The sequence below is a fragment of the Apodemus sylvaticus genome, chromosome 7 (genome assembly GCF_947179515.1).
Source record: "Apodemus sylvaticus chromosome 7, mApoSyl1.1, whole genome shotgun sequence".
NCBI classification, from domain to species: domain Eukaryota; kingdom Metazoa; phylum Chordata; class Mammalia; order Rodentia; family Muridae; genus Apodemus; species Apodemus sylvaticus.
In genome coordinates, this window is record NC_067478.1 from 80,623,523 (window position 1) to 80,643,055 (window position 19,533).

Here is a 19,533-nt window from a genome sequence, read left to right on the forward strand (position 1 = left end):
AAAAGCATCTCATAACCCCCTGTAACAGTTCTGGGCATCCAAAGCCCTCCTCTGGCTTCCATAGGCACCTGCACATATGTAGTGAACATAAACACACCACACACACACCCAAACACATACATACAAAATAAACAAGTCTGTTTTTCAATAGTTCCTCTGTGATACAGTCAACTACACTTCCGATTCCAGGATCACAGTGGAACTTCACCTTCATCTACCCTCCTGATTTTACAAATAAGAGACATCATCATCAGGATATCATGGCACCTGAGTGACATCCTCTGAGCCTCGTTCTCTTTGCAAAGCAGGAATAATAATCTATGTTAATAATAATAATGCTCCTTCTGCTTTATCACAGAGCAGGCAGAAGTGAGCCTGCCTCAAGCTAGAACATTGTCTCTTATTTGAGGCTAAGACCTACAAACACCTGCAGAGTGCCTCTCACATTAAGTAAAGAGAGTCTGTTTTTAGTCTCTTAGGTGTTTCATCAGTGAATCAGTAACTATATCCACCTTGAAAATAGTGATAAATTAAGTTTCTGAACCTATAAGATCAGACACTGAATCATGACATGGAAAGTCTCTGACATGTAACCCTAAATAGCCTAATGTTTCTGTTATGATTGTATATCCTCAGTCCAAGGAGTGGCACTATTAGAAGGTGTGGTCCTAGCCAGCAGTGGTGGTGTACGCCTGTAATCCCAGCACTCTGGGAGGCAGAGGCAGGCGGATTTCTGAGTTAGAGGCCACTCTGGTCTACAGAGTGAGTTCCAGGACAGCCAGGGCTACACAGAAAAACCCTATCTCGGGGGGGGGGGGGGGGGAAGTGGGGGAGTGGGGGGGTGGGGGGGGGGAGTGGGGTGGGGGGTGGGAGTGGGGGTGGGGGGTGGGGGGTGGGGGAAGAAGGTGTGGTCCTGTTGGAATAGGTGTGGCCTTGTTTGAGTAGGTGTGTCACTGTGGACTTGGGCTTTAAGACCCTCATCCTAGCTGCCTGGAAGCCATTATCTTGCTAGGAGCCTTCAGATGAAGCTGTAGAACTCTCTCAGCTCTGCCTGCACCATGCCTGCCTGGATGCTGCACTGCTCCCCGCCTTGATGATAATGGACTGAACCTCTGAACGTGTAAGCCAACCTCAATTAACTGTTGTCCTTAGTAAGGTTTACCTTGGACATGGTGTCTGTTCACAGCAGTAAAACCCTAACTAAGATAGTTTCCTTTTTCCTTTTACCTCCTATAGATTGAGGTGAATGACCACCCATGATTCCGGCTAGGGGCGGACCAGAAGGATGAAAGAACTCTAGTAGAACCCACTGTGAGGAAAAGAAGTGGAGTCCCTCCCCAACATGCAATGAGCCTTTCAGTTTCTTGCTCCTGGGCAGTGAATACAATCCATGAATTAAAGATAATTAGTGCCCTTCTAGAAAGCACAATTTTAATTACAGACAGTTAAGTGTGTTTTGGGCATTTTAGAAGAATCAAGTGTTTCACAGTTCACAGAGGGTCCTTGCTGGCTGGAGGGGAAACTTGGCATTCTTGATAACTCAGTTATCATTAGAGGAATGCGAGATGGAAGGAAAGCAGTATTCAAGGGGCAGTGGAGGATGGAACAGTCAACCTTAATACAACAGAACACCCCAGTGATGTGTACCCTGTGCAGGCTGAATGCTCAAGGCCCTGGGGTGAACTTGCTTTCTCCCCTCCTTTGGTCTCATAAGAAACTACAAAGTGCCAGGCACTGGACATGATAAAAATAAACAATAAATCTGGTATATATGGCCCACACTCTCAGAGTATTTGGTTGATTGGCAAATGCTGTGGGGTACTGCCATACACTGAACCCCTATGTTGAAATCTAACTCAAAGCCGGGCGGTGGTGGCACCTGCCTGTAATCCCAGCACTCTGGGAGGCAAAGGCAGGCAGATTTCTGAGTTCAAGGCCAGCCTGGTCTACGGAGTGAGCTCCAGGACAGCCAGGGCTATATAGAGAAACCCTGTTTCAAAAAAAAAAAACCAAATCCAAAAAAACCAAAAAAAGAAAAAAAAAAAAAAAGAAATCTAACTCAAGGTGACATTTCCAAGTAGCTAGTCAGATATTATCAGGCTTGAAGGTCACTGAAGATGGACCCCTCCCTCACAGACAGCAGTTATATTTCTGCTCTTAGGTTGAGAAATAACTTCTGACCTGCTCAAAAGATTACAAAGCTACTACCAGCCAGATACTATAGTCCTTTCTAGTAAAGGACTAAAACATTCCATTGTCCCTTCCCTTAAGACTTAATCTGGATGGACTTGTCAACCACCTGGAAGGGACTACCTGCCCCAATCTATTTTAAATCTACTCTGGGGACTTTAAGAAATAATATAAAACTCATCTAAAAATGTAGGTTGGCACAATAGTCTCTGGCCACTAGCCACTGTCACCCTATGGAAGTGTTTTTCTCTGCAAACGTCCTTGGGCACTGGACACTCTTGCCCCTTGACAGTACCTCACTTGACTCAAATGGAGTCTGTCATCTATAGTATATGCAGCATGTCTCCTCTGGATTCTTTCCACAGAGATCCCAGGTTGTAGGGTAGGTGTGGACCAGCCCAGTCCTGCAATAGCTGCTAGAAATAGAGTCGGTGGGGGATAGTTTGACCATGAAAATGGAGTCCTCATGAATGGGTAGGACTAGAAACTTTGTGGAAAAAGACCCAGTGACAAAGTTCTACCATGTGAGACAACATTAGAAAACAGCCATTTAAAAACCAGAAAAAGGGCTGTCACCAAGTGCCAGGAGTGTGTGTGTGTGTGTGTGTGTGTGTGTGCAGGTACACAAATTCCATTGTACATATGGTAGTTAGAGACCAATTTCAGGACCCAATTCTCCCGTTCCAGTGGGTTTTAAAGCAGGGTCTCTTGTGTTTCTACTACTATTTGTGGCAGATCAGTTGGCTCATGAGCTTCCAGCGGATTTTCCTGTCTCTACTTCCTGTCTCTGCTTCCTGTCTCTGCTTCCTGTCTCATCATAGACATGCTGGAATTACAGATGTGCACCACAGTATCTAGCTTTTTGTTTTAATGTGAGTTTTAGAAACAACTCAAATGATCAGGCTTGCACAGGAAGAGATTCTACTCACGAGGCCAACTCTCCAGCACCCACCCCTGCCAAATACTTTTTTTAATTAATTATTTTTAGTTTTCATATAAAATGATAAGTTTCATTAGGACATTTTCATACACATATTATTGAACTTGGTCATACTTGCTTCTGCCCACCTCCAATGGTCCCCAGAAGTTTTTCAGCTATCTTGGGATGAATAAAACCTGGCAAGGTATATGGTTAAAGGGCTGGGGGAGGCGGGTAGGGAGGAGAACAATACTCCAGATGAAATTTAACAAGGATGGGACAACAAGAAAGCATGGGTTCAGTTTCAGAATGCAAGCAAGTTCTCTGGAGCTGTTCTGCAGGACTTCAATGAGAGAGTGGGTAGAGATAGGCTCTAAAAAGAGATGCAAAGGGTAAAGACTTTGTATTTAATTTTAAGTACAGGGAAAGATGCTCAGCTGTTTAAAGAGAATAGCAAAGGCTTAAAGACATTTCTATTATCTTTGGGTTTTTATCCAGGGAATGAATCTATAACTTCTTTGGATTGCTAATCTGCCAGGTAGTTGAAAGATGTTTACCTAAGTCTTTCACTCTTGGCCACATTGGATCCCTCCATCAGCTCATCATCCATGGACATGGGATCAGATTTAGAGCCGGTAATTCTTCATCCATAATGTGTGTGTGTGTGTGTGTGTGTGTGTGTGTTGTGTTCATATATATGAAATTCATGTGCACATGTATGCATGTGCATGTCAAAGTCAGAGACAAATTCAAGTTTTATTCCTCAGATGCTGTCTACTCTTGTTTACAACAAGACCTCTTATTGACTTGAAGCTTTGCCAAACTAGTCTAAGCAGTGAACTCCAGGGATCCCCCTGTGTCCCTTCTATCTTGCTGTTGCTGGGATTACAAGTGTACACTACCATGCCTGGTGTTTTTGAGTTCAGTTCCAGTGGCTCTGACTCAGATCCACACATTTGTAAGGTAATTGCTTTACCAACTTTGGGGTCTCCCTAGCCTTCCACAGTCCTTCACAACAGCTCCACCCACCTCGCTCTGATGTTCAGCCCTTACTCAACATGCCTAACAATTAGAATGTATTGCATAAATCTTTGTCAAGTGAAACAGTGGAGAGCTACCTTTGAAGCAGCAGCAACAGAAGCAGTAACTTGAGGGCTTACTTTAAATTGGAATGACTAACCACAAGTGCCAAGGAACAAACAGCCTCAGTTTGGAGAGGGATTCTGAGGAAGGGGTGTTTGGGAGCGACAAAAAGAATGACTCAAAGTCAAATGATGGGGTGCAAGCTGACAGCCTTGTAGTCTGCTTAAGATGGCTCCCTAGACAGCTCTCTGTAGATAGCTCTCGGCTCTACAGTCTGCTCAAGATAGCTTTCTGCTTAATACAGGTCTTTGCTTGAGACAGTTTCCCCACTCCAGACAGTTCCCTGCTTGAAACAGCTCTCTCATGCTAGGAAACAAACAAAGAAGCAAAACAACAAAACAAAACAAAACAAAACAAAACAAAAAACCCTAAAAGCTCTCTGGATAGCTCATGGGTTTTCCAGCCAAAGTCAGAAAAGCTGCTACAAAAAAATTATTGGATTTAGAAAAAAAAAATTCTAAAAGAGCTGTGCTCCCTCTCTAAGCAGTTCTCTTGGTAGTTACTAGGAAAAAAATCTCAAATAGCTGTATTCTCTCTCTAAGCTGTTCGGAGTAGCTCTCTTTGGCAATTCAAAGCCCAGTCTTTTACTAACATATCAATTCAGCAATTTACTCCAGGTTCCCTTTTGATAATCCATGAATTAGCATTTTATGATCTTAGCCCTTTGATTCTTAGAAAAAGACAGCCAGTACATTTTTTTTTAAACATGGCAAATGAATTCAGAGATCTGCCTGCCTTTGCAATCACAAACAATAAGTTAGCTTGATGAGATCTGACTCTGGAGTTACTATTCTCACCATGCCTATGCCAGGCTCTGTGCCAGGCAGACCTTGAACTCATGAATCTGCCTGCCTTTGTAAGCACAAACAATAAACTTAGCTAGGTGGGATCTTGCCCTGTTAGTACCACTGTCCAAATCTCTTTATGTCCTTCTTTAATACCTTTCTGACAAACTGGATCATAGGGCAGCTGCTTTTGTTTTTTTATGTCTGTGTATCCTCTCATTTAATTCTTATATATAATATATATAAGAATTACATTCTTATATTTTGCATAGATGAGAAATTATGTATTTTTGAACTCATGTTTTCAGCATTCTTTTCCATAGCCTTTAGGACTGTCATGAAGGTCACAGCATTCTACCATTTTGCTGAGACATTAGACAAACCCTCCCCTCCCAGACTCATGCTATCTCTGATTATCATGGAGTCATTAACCTTGGCCGAGAAAACCTTCCCCAATAACCTTGGCAAGGAAATATTTCCTGAAGGAGGAACATAAAGATATATAAACAAGCCTTACACCCAACAACTGTCAACATTGGTAGAGGCCACACCCTCTTGGCTCTGTTTCAGAAACAGGAACCATGTCACAGGGATGATTCCATGACCTTATAGGACTCATCACACAAGGTAAAAAATGTAAAAATCATGTCAGTAGATAGGCTGTGACAAGACATTTATTTACAGTTTAAAATCTAAGATGGGAAGATGAAAGGTCGCATGCTATCTTTGATCTCAGCTAAGGATGTGTGTTGGGCAAATCAGAGTTTTCAGTCCTTCACAAATGTGCATGAACATTCAGGGGTGGTGGCATAGTAGTTTTGGGCTTAGAAATTTTCATGAATGGGTAAATCCATATATACAGAATCTATGAATAATGACCATCAACTGTATTTCTATTGTAGCATTTATTACTCTGAATTGAAATGATTCCTGTATCCTTTCTTCCATTAGATTCTAGTGACTACCCAGTGAACAACTCAAAGTTAGCATAGACCTGAAACAATATCAAAGACACACTAACCTGGGAGATCCTGCTGTATGGTTTTTCCATATGTGATTTCCCATAAAATGAATGTGAGAATCCTGTACGATCATTATTCCTAATGTGCAAGTGGGAAACTCAAGGCTTAGCAGTGATAGCAATACTTGCTCACAGGAACATCATTAGCATTGAAGCAAAGGCTAACTTAGAAACCCACATGCTTAATGACTATGGTATTGTAAGACCCCCAAAAACCCAGGGCACCCCAGCACCCCACGCCTTGGAAGGTGACAACCATATCACTCTCGAGAAACGGTCTTGATGCAATAGCATGAGAATTTCTTTTATTCCAGAGCTCTGGGGTCCACAGTCATACACCGCACAGGGGTAGAAGACTGTGGGACCCCGTGCAACTGAAGTCAGGGGTATTTAAAGGGGGGAAAAATCACAAGACAAGGGGTGGAGGACACAATTCACAAAGCAAGGAGTGGAGGATGGAATGGAAAAGTACAGAATGAGGAAGTCAGGCAATAGTTTATGCCTCAAGGAAGGCTAGAGATTATCTGGAGCAAACGTCCTTGGCGCATTGTATAGTTAAACATTGGAACTAGAACAGGGTGGGCTATCTTTCTCAAGCTGAAAGCAGAAAAACAAGTTACTCTGTGCTTGGCTAGTTGTTTAGGGGTCTAAAAACATTGAGTTGGAGGTCTCTCAGTATCCTGTCTATGAATTTTAAACCATTTAGAGAAATCTCTAGAAAATACATGGCCTTCTTATAACCAGCTGATCAACCTCAGAAGCAGGTAGTCAAGTAGCCTAGCAGGAGAAGAAGGAAAAGGCTTCTTGAGAACTCTTGGAAGGTCTAGCAGGGAGGAGAGCTACTTGTACACCAGTGCCTGAGGAAACATCTGTCCCTCAGGAAAAGTCCATCCTCTTCCACCTAACATGAAGCTTTGGGAAGATGCTTGTGAGTGGTGAAAGAAGAAGGGGACACCCACCTAACCTGCAAGATATCCTGTCCTGACTATCAGAGGGGTGATAGATGTGTCAGATTCCCTCCTTCCCATGGGTAAAGGAGCTTCCAGGAGGAAGTAACTAATGCATGGCCCTCCATCACTGACATTACCCATTGACTTAAGAAGATGACTGACCAAAATCTTATGCCGAAAGAGGTATTTTCCACTCATTGGAAAATAAGACTTATATTTAGTTGTGATGAATGAATCACCCAAATTGGACATTTTTATGGTTTGGTTGTAAAGTGCCCAACCCTTGATGTGTTTTGGAGATGGGTGAATCTTTAGAAGATAAAACCTGGGTGAAGGAATTGAGTCTCTGTAGACAAACATTTAAAGTTACAGGGTAGCCTGATTTCCTGTCCGAATTCTGCTTTCTGGTCCACAGAAATATGAGCAGGTAGCTTCATTCTCCTGCTGCCTCAGCCGAAATCCACCCCTGCTGCCATGTGTTTCCCAACATCAAACTGTGTGCCCAGATAAATCCTTCCTCCCTTAAGTTGCATTTTTTGACAGCTATTTGGTTGTAACAACAAGCAAAGTAAGTCAAGAAGCAGGGAATGGGCAGAATTGGAATACAGTGGGTCCCAACAGCAGTAGAGAGAACAGTGAATTTGGAACCCAAGGAGATTATGATCGACTATGTGAAGATCATTAGAAAAGCAGTCTGATGTCTGGTTGTGTCAAAAGAATGAGACTGTGTCTCAACCACACAAGAGCATGAAGGATCATTTGATCACATGAAAGAAGCCCCAAGAGGAAGACACCTCTGTGATTGTTCCCCATATGTTAAGAATTTGTCGCTTGAACCAGGCCAGATCTCTAGCCATTGACTTATCTACCATGATTTGGTAGATGTTGTGCCCAGTACTGAAACACGGGGAGATGGCTGGGTGTTCAGGGAGGGGGGATGAAGGAACATGAAGAGAAATATCACCTTGGCTTCAGGGACATCCATTATTCTTGCAGCTGGGATACTCTTACCCTCCCAAAGCTCTATTTGTGCCTAGAGTGTCCAGCTGTCAACAAAGCTGTGGTCAGCTCCCAAGCCCAGCTGCTTGGCACCCCCATTTGAATCCTCTTCATGGTAACAAGAGACAAGGAGGCCAGCTTAAAATATCTGTGCCTGGGAGGAGACGAGGGTGTCTCCCGTGAGAGCTGTGTCCATAATTCAGAGCAGGCTGTCAGCCCTTTCCAGGAGCAGAAAGGACAGACTCTCCAGAGAGGGGCTGCTGCCTTTGCACACATTTTTATGCCCCAGGGAGTGCTGGGCAAGTGCCTCACTTAAGATAACTAGAGTGCTCTCTGGTCTCCCCTAATGGCCTACCTGCCTGGCATTACTATGATGACTTCATCTTGGGAAAGAGCCAACCTTCTCCCTTCCCCCCCCCCCCCCCCAGAATTTCTAAAGTCATGTAGCCTCTTCACGTTCTGCATCTCTACTCTCTCCCGCCTAGGGATGCCGCAGCTTTAGCATAGCCCCAGCATGGCAGCTACTGTGCTCCTCTTAAACAAATTCTCTCTTGATCTTGGTTTGTATTAGGTAAAGCTTGTCTGATTTTTTTCCCAAGATCATTTATGCAGTAAATATGGTTGATCAAAATGATAAAGTGACTGAAATCTGTCTCTATTAACTCCACAGCAGCCTGAGTTTTAAATTTTCCTCTAGATCATTACTACTGAGTTATAATAGCCCTCTCTCTTCTCCCCTCCCCTGCCCTCCCCCTCCCTTTCCTCCCTCCTTCCTCTTCAACAGCAATAGGTTTCTTTTATGATTTGGGGTACTGTATCCTGGGACTTCAACTGTCAGAAAAATGCAAATGAATATGAGGCCCAAATAAAACTGGGCCTTCTGTAGCCAACTGTACCATTATTGTTTCAAATGAAACAAATAAACAGCAAACAGTCTCTTACTTCAGAAGTACCAGCAAATACTGCAGATATGGAGGCTTCCGTGTGCCGTTTCGCGAAACACAAAGATGTCTTAAAGCTGTCTTGGAGTCTCTCCCATTCTGCACAGTAGCAGGCACTTCCTCCTTTCCCTCTCTGGTTTTCTTTCCTTATAACTTTTGGCCTAGAACACATGACATCCTTAACTCCTTAGAGGCCCCCCCCTTCTGTCTTTGTATTTTTCTCTCTGCTCCTCCAAGTCCCTGGTCCCCTTAGCCATTCTTCCTCTTAACCCCTCCCTTCTCCATTTCTCTCAAGTTCCTTCTTTCAAGCATCTTATCACAGCAAAGCAAAAAGTAGCGACACAAAGGGAACAGTTACAAACGTGAGGTGTAAGTCACTCTCACAGATGTGGGAGTAGCTGATACTGTGGCAATACCTCGGGAAAAGTGAGTCGAAGCTGGCTTCTCCATTATCATGCTGCTCTTGGGCATCTGTCAGGAGAAGAAGGTATGTTTTGCACAGTCTAAATCCTCAGCTTTTTAGAAGTGTGTTGATTGAGACAGTCGAGCAAAGCAAGGGTTAACTTTAAAGAAAGTATTCCTGTATTCTGAGCAGTGAACTAGGGTTCCATGCCCGTGGTTCTCTAAACCTGTTCAGATCACGGCTCCAGGCTCACGGCCGCTCCTGCTCGATCGTTGCTTCTATTGGACCGTGGCTCTAACCTGACTTCATACATGCTAATCACTTCATTCCGGAGAACCCCCATCCCTCACCGAGCCTCTCTGTTCTCCACACTATGCTAAGCAGCACCTCCTTCAATTCCTATCAGATTATAAACAGTTCTTTACAAGCAACACAATAAGTTGTTAAAAACATTCCTTGTATAGATCAATGAAAGAATGAATTAATGAAGATTTTTAAAAAGATTACGCTGTATATCTACCCTTTCATTAATTACAAAATAATAATTTTAGTGAAATTTCCCACTGCCGTTGAGTCAATACACTGAATACATTTATTTCTTTTCTTTTTTGTTTTTTTGCAATCTAAAGATTTGCATCTTCTTCAAGTTCTAGTAAATTGTCTTAGTGTTTCTTGTCATGTATCCTTTCCTACCATCTCATTATCATCTCATTCTAAAATGCCATATATATACATATATATGTGTGTGTGTGTATACATATACATACACATATGCATATGCATACACATACATAACACTAGAGTAGAGCTTCCTGCTTGAGTGTCTCTAACTTCATTTCAGTCTTCCATACACTCACCTCGTTGTATTCAGGGTGATTTCTGTATATGCTGTCCTATAAAACAAATAAGCCCCACAAGAGGAAAATGTTTTTCTTATCTACATCACAGTTCACGGCAGGCTGCGGAGCTCTGGGTGGAGGGTTTGAGGCCCCTTCTTCTCTTGATGGTGCTGCTGTCAATGTGTGGGGACCACAGTCTGCAGGGAGGAGGGTGGGAACCCAGGGTGTGTAGTGGCCAGGACTACCATTCACTTCCTCTCACAGCCCAGTCCTATTTCCCCAATCTCAGTGCCAAGACATCCAAGAAACAGATTTGCTCATGTGCTCTGGAGAGGAAATGCAGGTGATGAGTGTATCAGGAAATGCAGGTGATGAGTGTATCAGGAAATGCAGGTGATGAGTTATCATCATAGTCGCTTAATTCTTTCTTCCAGTAAACTTATTCTCTTTTTTTTTCTGATGTAGCCTACTAAGTTTTAATTCCATTTTCTATCGTTTGGAATATATAAAGTTGAATAGCCTCTTATTTATCCAAAAATGATATTTTCTCACTTGTGGCTAAGGGTTCTAAGACACATTTGTTTTAAGCCTGTTAACAAGTTACCTCACTTGCTTCTGTTTCCTTAGATGTAACGTGTCTTGTTTGTTGGCTATGCCAACCAGCTCTTAATAGTGTAGATATCATGATGTGCTTCGTAATTTTTATTTGAAAACCGATCATGTGTAGGAGTGTCTTCCCCACGCTGGACCTGTCTGTTGGATGCTTTCAGAGTTGCCTTGGACAGATTCTCTGAGATGACAACACTGAGCCAGGCCTTCGTATCAGGGACTAGACATTTCGCTCCACCGTAGAAGCCTATGTTTGAATGGTATACCCATGCATAACAAAGCCATTATTCCCATTTGTATAACATAGTCATTATTTCCTATTGTCCCAGAAACATCATCACCAAATTTTGAGATAGCCTCAAATTCACTTGTGGGGAGCTTGGGCCTAGCCCATCTTTTTACACAGGGCTCTAGCTTCTGCTCCTCATTCATTCCCAGGGACCTTGGCCACTTTGCTGATGACTTGGCCAGCACATCTAGCTGGCCGCACTGCTTATCTCAGTTCCTGCCATTGTTTTAGAAGGCCTGACCTACCCTTTCACACTGAAGTAAGTGTGCTACCATCTTGGTCACCTAGCACACATGCCCCATCACAGTGACTGTGTCTTCTCAACTAGACTGTAAGAATTTTGAAGGTAGATTTTATTCCCTATTTGTCTTGCTGCCCCCATGCCCAGCAGAATGGCTGTAGACTAAAGATACTTAATACTGAAGAAATTAAATTTGAGATGTTTTAGAACCTCTCGAAAAATCCAATTTTAACTGTACCCCAGAAAATGAGTCCCTAGTCCTACAACATGATGTTTGTAGAAGATAATTTACAGACATAACCAAAAGGCATGTATTTGGACTCTGTAAATGATGCTCTGGTCTGCCTGCATGTGTGGTAACTTGTGCAAGGCCTTTCGTTGGCTTTCACTTTGCTCTTTTGAAGATATAATTGCTTCTTGGTTCCATATTTCTATTGCTCATTACACTGTTCCGTGCCATTTCATTCTGAAAATAAAACAAAATAGGATATTTAAAATTAATGGTGCAAGGCGCAGCTTTTCTCTCTCCCCCTCTCTCTTTCTCTCTACCTCTAGGCAGAATTAGCAAATGACTTGAACACAAGCCATTCTTTTTACTGGAAGCGTCTGGATTTCATTAGGGTAAGAGAAATCACTGGTTAGAAGGAGAGAGGCCTCGGAACATCTCCGTGGAGTCGCTAAGGTGTTCGTCTAGTCTACCCCTACCGCCTCTGCCCAACCCTGGCAAACTCCTGATGGCTGCTTCTGTTTTAATGTAAACTGAAAAGTCAATCCAATTTCTCCAAAACCAGGTAAGCAAGAAGGTGGAGTGAAGTTTTTAAAGTGTTGACAAAGTAGATCCATCAAACTACAGAAACTCTGGGCAGAACAGAATTTTTCTTCAAAAACAAAATCAATTGTCAGGAAAGCAAAAAATGAGAGAGGTTGTTATGGGTAGATCTGCCTTCAAGAAATGCTCAAAAAGCCAGTATGGTAATGCATACTTTTAATCCTAGTACTTGGGAGGCAGAGGCTGGTGGATCTCTGTGAGTTGGTGACCAGCCTGGTCTACACGGTGAGTTCCAAGACATCCAGGGCTGCATAATGAGCCACTGTCTCAAAAAACAAATAAACAGACAGACAGACAAACAAACAAAAATAAATGTAAAATGAAGAGTTTTCTTCCATACTCAACCTCTCCTTCTCTCTCTCTCCCTCCCTCTCTTGTGTGTTCTTCCTCTTCTTCCCTTTCTCCTCCTCCCTCTCCTCCTCCTGCTCCCCCTCCTCAGTCAGCAAGGTTTTAACTTGTTTCTGAGGTTGGCCTAGATCTCACTCTGTAAACTAGGCTGACCTCAGACTTGCTGTCTGTATCCTGTCTCAGCCTCCTGAGTGCTAGGATTGCACTGTACTAGGCCTTTTCTTTTTCTTAACCTTAGATGATCTAATGGAAAACTGTATAAAGCCACATTACTTTTAAATATATATATATGTGTTTGTATATAAATGAAGTGATTTATATCAGTGCCACAAGTGTTGGGAGCTATTTTGCTGCTTCTTTGAAGCAGAAGAAAAAAAGAAGATAAAGTTTACCTGCCAGGCGGTCAGGGCAATTCAGGGCCTGTTGGCAGATTTTCTGGTCTACTGAGGCATGGACTGATACGAGGAGGTGCACCTGAGGCTCAGGGCTAGGGGCTGAAGATTCTGTTGACCTTGATAGAAGGAACAGAGAGAAGTTTTGGGGGTGGGAACAAATGCCTTGTGTATATTTTAGCAAAATTGTTTCTGTTAGCTTGTGGCTTTGCTTCCCACAATACTATAATATAAGAAGAGTATGAGAAATACAGTTTCTGCTGACATGGTATAAACCTACAGCCCTCCCATATCTGTGTCTTGCATCTTTTTTCCCCCCCGATCTTTCCTATAATCAGCCTCACTCCCCCTCAGAGGACTGTTTGATTTTGTACCAGCAGGACCAGTATACACAGGGCAGGGGAAGAACTATTATTACTGAGTTATAAGCTGGTTGTACTACCCATGAGGTAAGATAGTGCTATTAGGAAGTAGAATTTGACTAATTGAACATGTACACTGCACACTCTAATGTTGACTAAGTATAACTGATATAGAAAAGGGAAAAGGAAAATAGAATAATATCAAGTGATCAGGTAAGCCCAGAAAAGACAGAACACAAGGGAACAAATAGCAAGAGTAGTGAATAAGAAATACTAAATAGAAAACAACAAAACTTAATACAGAAACATCAACAATCATCGTGAATGCCAGCAACCCAAATCAGCACCAGTCAATGGACAATTAAGAATCTATAGTCAAGGATAAATAAGAGAAAACAAACTATATGTTCTCTATGACAAACTCACTTTAATCATAAAGTCACATAGATGAAAAGGAAATGGGTAGAGAAGGATCTACCATGTTAAAACCAATCAAAACAAAGTAGAACAGTGCTGATTTCAAAGGGGAACCAGTGAAGATGATTATTGCAAAGATGAGCTAAAGTCATCAGTTCTTTTCTTTTGGTTTTTCGAGACAGGGTTTCTCTGTGTAGCCCTGGCTGTCCTGGAACTCACTCTGTAGACCAGGCTGGCCTTGAACTCAGAAATCAGCCAGCCTCTGCCTCCCAAGTGCTGGGACTAAAGGCGTGCATCACCACTGCCTGGCAAGACGTCAGTTCTTGAATGTCACAGTTCTTAATGCTTGTGCTTCTGAATATGGGGCATCAAAATACACGTTCGAAGTGAAAGGAGGAGCTAGAGAGGTAGCCAAGCTGTTCAGAGTTCTTGCTGCTCTTGTAGAGGACCTGAGTTCAGGTCCCAGCACCCACATCTGCAGGCTGCAGGCTCAGGGGAGACAACTCCAGCTCTATGGGGATGTGATGCCCTTTGCTGGCTTCTTGTGGATACCTGCACACATGCTCATACACACACACACACACACACACACACACACACTTTAAAACTAAAGGCTTTCAAGAGAAAAAAAGATGAATCTATGATCATTGTTGGTGATTTCAACACCCTTCTATCAAACATTGATACAGCAGGCAGAAAAACCAGTCCGAATTTAGTTGAACTCAGTCAATTGTCTGGATATAATAGCTAGCTAGCTATAGGTTACTTGGTCCATCATGACAAGGTCTATATTCATCTCAAAATCACATAAAGTATTCACCTAGACAGAGTATATGCATTTTAAGAAATATAGAATATGAATCCCACAGACTCAGCTTTATAAAATGAACTTATACTAGCACAATGAACTTAAACTAGCAACCAAGAAAAGAAAAACAGCTGAAAAATCTTGACATTCTTTGAGGTTTAAAAAACACATTTATTAGAAAGACAAAGTTCAGTGACTTAATCTTAAGAGAATTTTTTTAAAAAGTCAATGAGCAGTGGTGGTGCATATCTTTACTTCCAGCACTTGGGAGGCAGAGGCAGGCAGATTTCTGAGTTTGAGGCCAGCCTGGTCTACAGAGTGAGTTCCAGGACAACCAGGGCTACACAGAGAAACCCTGTCTTAAAAACAAACAAACAAACAAACAAACAAACAAATTCAAACTGAATGAAAATGAAAACACAACCTATCAACTTGTACAGGATGCATCAAGAACAGTACTAAGAGGGAGATCTGTGTTAGGGAAAACTGGGGTGGAGGTCATCTGAAACCCTGCAATTAAGCTTTTTTGCCTCTGGAAACTAGGAGAAGATCAAATTAAACTCAAAGTTCATAGAACAAAAGTAATAAAAATGACAGCACAAGGACTATCATGGGCCACTCTGCCTACAAACCGATGACTAAGAGAATACTGACTCATTCCTTAGAAACCACAGTCTGCCAAGATTCACTCAAGAAAAAAATAGATGCTCTGAAATGTGCTCCTATCTACAAAGTAAATTTAATCAATAGTTAATAACAGACCTGTTATGAGAGAGTCCACTGGCGGAATTCTACCAAATTTAAGGAGGAAATTTTACCAAATGTCCTATATACTCTTCCAGAAGCAGAGGGGAAACTTTCTCATGTGTTCTATTATCCATACTTTAGTAACAGAGCCAGACAAAGGCCTTACACAAAGGTCACCCATGGGAGATAGATGTAAAAATCACATTTTGAAAAGCTAAAGCCAACAACAACAAAAGATTATGTACTATGACCAAGTGAGATTTATCCGAGATATGCAAAGCTGGTTCAACATTTAAATATCAGTCCATCATATCAACAGGGTAAAGGGGAAGATAGTCATATCACCATATTAATAGGTTTATAACAAATGGATAATGAGAAAAACTTTAGTTAGGATTAGACAGAAAGGTCTTTAACTTGATCCTGTCTATAAAAACCCTACAGCTGAATGTCTTACTTAATGGTGAGAAGCTAGCCTTGCTCACACTGCAGTGTGAATACCATGTAGGGATCCAAGTGTGAAGAAAGCAGTCATGATACAATTCCTGGGCTCTTCCTAAATGTAAACTGAAGTAGATCTCAGAGAAAAATGCAAAACCATGAAACAACACAAGAGGAAGTATGGGCGACCTTGAGTTTGCCTTGACTTGTTGGAAGTGACATAGAAAACATCTACAAGAGCAGCCTATAAGGCCACTCCATTCATTTTGACATCTCAAATGGCTCTTAGTTCTTCTTTCTCCAAAGCATGATGAACTCCGTTCTCCTTCCTTGTGTCTCCCTGCCTACCTCCCGGGACCCGGAAGTCCTGCCTGTACCTTCCGCCCATGGCAACTGGCCCATGGCTTCCTTTACTGACAGATCAAGAACAAATTGGGGAACAGGACCTTAGCATCAGAACTGCACCCTACAAAGGGGGACCCTTAGAACTCAACAAGAAGCAACCCAATTAAAAATGAGCCAAGGGGCTTACTTAAGCTATAGATCCCCAAAGAACTTGAATGACAGCAAATAACTAGAAACGATGTTCCACACTGTGTCATTGGGGAAATGCAAACTAGAGCAGCAGTGAGCAGAGCCCAAATCCAGAACCTAGGACCCTGATGGCATGCAAGGTAGGTGACAGTGAGCATTCTCTGTCAGAGCTGGCAGGCATGAAAGGGCCAAGCCAATCAGCAAGCTCCAGCTACTCTTAGCAGGGAGTCGTGCCAGCAACTGCACTCTGGCGCTTACCCCATGAGGAAAATGAGTTTCCACATAAAATCCTGCACATGCATGTTTATGACATCTTTTATCATCATTTCCCACACTTGGAAGTAGCTAGGTATCCCTCAGTGGGTCACTAGATAAAGACATTTCAGTATATCTGGGCAATGGGGGAAAACTAAAACACGTACTACTGTTTTCCTGTGCACATCACAGGTAAAGCACTTGGCTAGCATGTTTGAGACCTGGTGTATTACATCTCCCACCCCCACACACACCATATACAAAATTAATAAATTAGAGAACACAATTTGCAAAGGCTATATCCTATATGAGTCTAAATAATTATGTTTCTAGAGAAGGTAAAGTATGGTTGCTTTTTGTTTCTCTCTCTGCGTTGGCGATGTCTTTCCCCAAGTGGCCACAAGATGGCTGCCAGAACTTTTGGTAATCAGGCACACTTTCAGATACTGAAGATAAAAGGTCCCTAGGTTGGATTGTAAGGAAGAATAAGGATGTTCTCTTCCAGACTCCTGAGGAAACGTGTTTGTCATCCACATTCATGGGTCCTGTGCTTTTCCTTCATCAGCCACGGGGGTGGAGGGCTGTGCCAGTAGCTCATTGACCTGAGTGTGGAGTCAGCCTCCATCAAGACTCCCCCCACCCCCACCCCCCCCACCCCCCGGTCTCACAAATCTAAGGGGCCAGAGAGATGGCTCAGCAGGTGAAGACCCGTCCCACCAAGGCTGATGGCCTGGATTTAATCCCCAAGACATACTTTGTCCTCTGACCTCCCCATGCATGCTGTGGCCCGTGTGTCTTCCCATTCCCTAACCCCAAATTAATAAATGTTTCTATAATTAAAAAAAAAAAAACTGTTCAAGAAAAGTATCTCCAGCTTCTTTCTTTTTTTAAAAAGCATGGTCCAGCTCCAACCCCTTGCCAAGAAACATATGTAGCAGATGTGCAGCTCAGTTCATATGGTCTTTATGTGTGTCCCCCAACAACTGGAGCATGTCAGGGGGTTGTCCCTAAATGTGTTGTCTGTCTGTGGATTCATATCCTCAGAGTGCAGCCCTGTCTGGCATCAATAGGACAGGATGCATCTGGTCCCACAGAAACTTGATGTGCCAGAGTGGGGTGATACCCAGAAGGAGCCTTCTCCTTCTCAGGGGAGAAGGGAAGGGTTGGGGAGGGGCTGTGCAAGATGGGGACAGAGAAGAGGAGGGCTGCAATAGTGATATTGATTAATTAATTAATTAATTAATTAATTAATTAATCAAAGCATCCCCGTTAAAGTTTATAGTATGAGATTTAAAGGTGCAATGTTTTTCTAACTAGGATAGCTCCCAAATAATTGAGTCGAAGGCCCATTGATTTATAAACAATAACAACAAAAAAGTTACACTGCGTGAGGGAGGAAAGGGCACCAAGTGTAATCGGGATGCTGAATTGAGAAACTGGGTGCCTTGTGTTCAGATCAGCATACTTCCTCCAGAGAAAATTATTTCCTCTTTTCCTTTCTCTGACCTTACAGGGGGAGACTTAGGGGTAAAGAGGCAAAAGTATAGGGGAAGTCCAACCCTGTCTAGTTCTGGAGATACGCTTATATGTCTGCTTGCCTCTAGGGGCCTGACTGGCTTGCCTCCTGTGAAGGACCAATGCGCATGTGTAAGGGTTCCTGTGTATTTTTCTTCCTCTGTCAAAAGTAAGCCATCTGATTAAGGCTGCCTACTTACGATGTGCTTTGGTCTCCCCAAATGACAATCTAGCTTAAAATAAACATGTCTTGGGCTAGCAAAGGTGGCCTCATGAGTAAAAGCAAGCCTACCGCCAAGACTGATATCCTGAGTCCAGTCCCTCAGACCCACATGATGAAAGTAAAAAACCAATTCGCTCAACACACACACACACACACATACCACCACCACCACCACCACCACCGCCACCACCATCACCACCACCACCACCACGCCACACAGGTGAGGAGAAAAAGGCCAGGAATTGGGGAGAATGATTTGAAAATGTTAATACAATTAAAAAAAAAAGTCATGTCTTAACTCTGCCCCTGCTCTACGGCTCGTCTCTTCACTCCATTGCTTTCACCCGCCCACGTCTTAGCCCCGGGAGGATCTTTGTGTCCACTGCTGTACTGTCACTCTCCGGTGACACCTGTGACAAACTAGTCATCACTTAAATTTAGAGTTCTAGTCCTAAGTTTTCATTTACTTATTTTTTATGTGTGAGTGGATGTACATGTATACGTGCATGAGTGTATGGTGTATATGTGTGGTGTCTGTGTGGGGTGTGTGTGTGTGTGTGTTATGTGTTGTGTGTGGTGTGTGTGTGTGATGTGTGAGCCCCAAAGGCCTATTCTTATCTCTCCTCTTCCATAACTTTTTTATTTTACCTTTTAATGTTTTAGCCCAGTTTGGACTCAAATTCATGGTTATCTTCCTGCTTCAGGCCCCAAACAAGTTCACCATTTATTTAAAGACAAAATACTATTTTAATAACCTCTCTTAAAAAGTATGTCTGAGCCAAGCAGCATGGCACATACTTCAATCCCAGCATTCTGGAGGCAAAGGCGGAGGCGGAGGCGGAGGCATCTCTGTCAGTTCATCGCCAGTCTGGTCAACAAAGTGAATTCTAGGACAACCAGGACTACCTAGAGAAACCCTGTCTCAAACATTAAAACAATGCATGTCTGGAAATTCTACTATAATTGAGACACACACACACACACATGTATACACATCAGTATACATGTTTCTCTCTCTCCACACACACAAACTAGAGAGAGACAGACAGACAGACAGACACACACACACACACACACACACACACAGAGATTGATTGATTGATTGATTGATTGATTCTCTTAGTAACCTTAGCTGTCATGGAACTCACTCTGTAGACCAGGTTGTCCTTAAACTCAGAGATCTACCTCTACCTCCCAAGTGCTAGGATTAAAGGTGTGTAGCATCACACCTGGCCTGTACTGATCTATTTATAAGCACTGGAAACAATATACAAAAGACCTGTTTGCTATTTCACTTTATATTATTTACCAATCCAATCATAAGACGTCAAAG